Below are 4,277 nucleotides of genomic sequence, written 5' to 3'. Positions count from 1 at the left end.
AAAACACCGACTACAGGAATGCGAGTTTTCCGTCCCAGGTTTCGAATACTCGTGCGCTTCTTAACGCTGCAACGGTTTGAAAAAGAAATCACGTTTTGGGAAGTATCTTCATTGTAACAGCTGCTCTTCTGCCCGTTGACGGTAAGCTTAGAGGTTTCCGATAGTCCGAATGCCCTTCCTTCCTTCTTTCCTTCCTTCCTTTATTTATTTAATTTTTGGATTTTTATTTATGACTGGCTTGGGGACCCGGCGATGCCCGGGTCGTTTGAGAACGGTATTATTTGTGTTTCGATGTTACGTATTCTGTTTGTAGCGGGTGAACTACAATTCCCAGAATCGTGCGGCGCAGTACTCTGCGGATGGGCGTGAACGACCGCGACGTCCGGATTCCCTGTCTGTCGGTAGTCACGGCAGGCGATATTCGGTCTGCGTGACAAGCCTAGAGTCGTCATTGGCTGGGTTGGGTGGTCTTTGGATGGAGGTGAACTACAACTAATAATAATAATACTTTATTTATACCCCGCCACCATCTCCCCCAACGGGGACTCGGGGCGGCTTACATGGGGCCATGCCCAGAACAGTACAAGATAGCAAAATATAAAACAACATATCATAAAACAATTAAACAATACAATAAAATCATGTACAATGCAATATATATATACATACACACACACACACACACACACACACATACATACACACACACAATATATATACACACACACACACACACACACACACACACAATGTTATATATTGCTTAGCCCTCTAACTGGCAGCGATGGGATAAAAATCAATTATTCCTTTCCCTCTAATTAGGACTTTGTTTTTCTTTTCTTTTTGTTGTATCGACCTAGAGCCGTGGACGATGGGTTGGGTTGTCAAATTTCGAGGTTGGGGGTCCTGTAGTTTTGTTGTTTTTTGTCCGCTGCCCCGATGCCGTCGCTCTTTTTATAACTAGATGGACTAGCTGTGCCCGGCCACGCGTCGCTGTGGCCAAGTCCGGTGGTATGAGAAATAGTAAAGTGTTGAGGAATTGGTGGTAGTTAGGGTAAAGGTTAAGTCCAGTTGTATCCGACTGCACACTGAAGGGGATTATACGGCGGTGTGGAGTCAAGATCATCCAGTTCAAAGCAGACTATAAATAGAAGACTATCAATGGGTTATATAGCTGTGTGGAAGGGCCTTGAGTCTACACTGCCATATAATCCAGTTAAAAATCTGACCATCTGTATTTTACAGGCAGTCTGGAAGAGGCTTTAGTGAAGCCTAACTCTGCCTGTCCCCTGGGCTGAGCGGGTTGCTAGGAGACCAAGTGGGCGGAGCTTAGCCTTTGAACTGGCAGCCATTGGATAAAAAAGAATGATTCCTCTCCCTCTAACGAGGACTTTATTTTTCTTTTCTTTTTGTTGTATGAACGTAGAGGCATGGATGAGGAGTTGTGCTGGCAAGTTTAGTGTTTCTGGGATGTGTGGTTTTGTCCTAGGCCGAAATTTCATGACCCTTTCAGATAGAGAGAGGGATATATAGAGATCGGTTAGGGGGGGGGGGGGGGGGCTCTGTGTGCCAAGTGCGACGCTAATTCATTGCAGGTGAGAACTATAAATCTGAGTACTACCTACACTACTCCTGAACTTCCAGTCCCGTTCCCCTCCAAACCCATCGGTTGTCAAATCTGGGCATAATATCTGGTCCGCACGGTAAGTTTGGCCCAGACCCGTCCTCGTTTGGGTTCGTAGCGTTCTGGGTGTAGGTGAACTACAACTCCCTGTAGGAGCGACAGCGCTCCGAGACTTGATGCGGCGGGGTGAACTACAACTTCCACCCTGTGGAGTCAATCCCTAAACTCCTCCAGGAAGTTCAGTTGCAGCTCGGTCGTGCTCCGTTTGTTAAGCAGAGAGATTGGAAAGGAAAAGGGCAGTGGGCGGGGCCATGCAAACGACACGGCAACGGAGAACCCTGGGATGCCTGCCCGTGGTGGAAGCCAAAGCCAAATCTAGGAGGAAATGGTCCCCAAACGAAAGCGTTCCTCGGCTGGCGGGCTATATAGAGCGTTCGGGAAGGACGTCGGCAAGGGTTTGGGCGGCACTTGCGTGGCGCTCGCCGTAACGAACAGGTCACTGGAAAAGGGTGACTTGCTAGATTTTTAACCCTGGGAAGTATAGCCTGTTTGCGGAGGCCGGAGGCTGTCTGTGTGGGCAGATAGCCGTGCCACGTACACACCTACGCGTTTCAGATTTAGATTAGAAGGTAGACTTATTTATTTCATAATATGAAAGAATAATAATAATATTTACAATAAATAATTTATGATTATTAGAAGATAGATACATTTCCTTTCGGCTTCATCGTTCTGCTTCGACGACGGCGCGTCTTTTGCCGTTAGGGTTGTCCCCGGAGCTCTCATTTTGTCGGTCCCCTGCAGACGCCTGTGAATTCCCGTCGTCTTCTCGCGAACTTCCTGTGCCGGAAACCGGGCTCCGCGGGAGCCGCGAAGGCGACCGCGACGCGCTCGGAGGCCGTTTACGGTACCGCGAGGGCGGACGGCCTCCCGCCTCGGCCCCGGCGATGGGCTCCGGCTCCCGACACGGCGCGAAGAGGACCCCGTCCTTCCCGCGGGCTCTCGAAGGGGGAAGGCGCGAGGCCCCTATACGCCGAGGGAGAGGCCCGCGCCGCGCGAGATCCGCACGAGAGGGGGACCGTTCCTTTCCGACGAGGGGAGCCACCGGCCTGCCTTCCCCGCCTCGGAGTTCCAGAGAGGCGGCGTCGACTCGAGGAGGCGACCGGGGGACGAGGAATCGGGAAGCGAACCGTACGTGCCGTCGCGGCCCGCGCGCGGAGATTTCCGCCGTCGGGACTTTTCGCTCCTCGCGAGTAAGGGAGGGGACGTGACCGAGCTTCACCGCCGCTCCCCGCGACCGGCGCGGACGCGACGGAACCGGCGGGCGAGGGGAGGACGCCTCGGTCCGCGGCTGCGTCGTGCTCCCCGGCGCCTGGAGGAAGATTGGCCGAGGGGAGCCGTGCGCCTTCGGCGGCCGTTAAGGGTACCGCGAGGGCGGACGCCTCCCCGCCTCTGCCCCGGTGACGGGCGCCGGCTCCCGAATCGGCCAGACGCGGTTCCCGCAGGCTCCCCGGGGGAAGGCGCGGGGCCCTACACGTCCCGCCCGCCCGCCCGCCCGGGTTCCACGAGTCAAGAGTGCCGGGGAGGCGCCCTCCGCTCGGGCGGCCCTGCCCGCGGTGGACCGGCGGCGTCCTGGCGGGGCGCTTCTCGCCGGTTCTTTTCCGCAGACGGGAGCAAACCGCTCGGGTTCGCCCGCCTTGGAGTTCCGGGGAGCCGGCGGAGACTCGTGGAGGCCGACGGGGAGCAGAAACCGCCGAGGGGATGGCGTGCGCGCCTCGCCGGTACGCGCGCGGAGATTTTCAGCGACGTGACTTTTTGCACCTCGCGAGTAAGGGAGGGGAAACAACCGAGCACGACCACCGCGCTCCGCGTCCGGAGAAGACCCGACGGACTCGGCCGGCGCGAGGAAAGCGACTCGGTCCCCCCCTTGCGCCCCCCCGGATCGGGACACGTCCGTCCTTCGGCGGAAAGGGAAGAGCGGCGCGTCGACGGGCGACGCCTACCGCGCTCCACGGCCCGGCGCAGACCCGCCGGACGGGGCAGGCGCGGCGGCGGAAGCCCGAAGACGGCCTCACACTCCCGGACCCTCGGAGCCCTCGGCCCCCGACCCAAACCCACCGGGATGCGGACAAGCCCAGGTCAGGCGAGGAGGCGGCCCTTCCGCCCTCCGTCCCGGCCCTACCGAGCTCCACCTCCGGACGCAGACCCGCCGGAGGGGGCAGGCGCGGCGGTTGCCGGCGGAGGCGGCGGGGACTCCCTTCGTCAGCTGCGGACAAGCCAGGTCTCGCGAAGGGGCTTTTTTTTCTCCTTGCCCCTTCTTCTCCGCCGTGGGGTGCTTCCCGCCCGGGTTCCCCCGCTTCGGAGTTCCAGGCAGAGGCGTGCTGGACTCCGGGCGCCGTACGGGGGAGGAGGACCCGGAGAGGAAGCCTTCCCCCACCCTCGAGGTACGCGCGCCGAGATTTTCAGCGTCGTGACGTTTTGCACCTCGCGAGTAAGGGAAAAAAGGTGAAGTTTCCCGAGCACGACCACCGCGCTCCGCGTCCGGCGAAGACCCGACGGACTCGGCCGGCGCGAGGAAAGCGACTCGGGTTTCCGCACCCCCCCCTCCCGGATCGGGACACGTCCGTCCTTCGGGGGAAAGGGAAGAGCGGCG

This window comes from Anolis carolinensis, unplaced genomic scaffold, assembly GCF_035594765.1.
Source record: "Anolis carolinensis isolate JA03-04 unplaced genomic scaffold, rAnoCar3.1.pri scaffold_86, whole genome shotgun sequence".
In the NCBI taxonomy this organism is placed as follows: domain Eukaryota; kingdom Metazoa; phylum Chordata; class Lepidosauria; order Squamata; family Dactyloidae; genus Anolis; species Anolis carolinensis.
The sequence above is the reverse complement of the archived record's forward strand: the minus strand, read 5'-3'. Positions refer to the sequence as shown.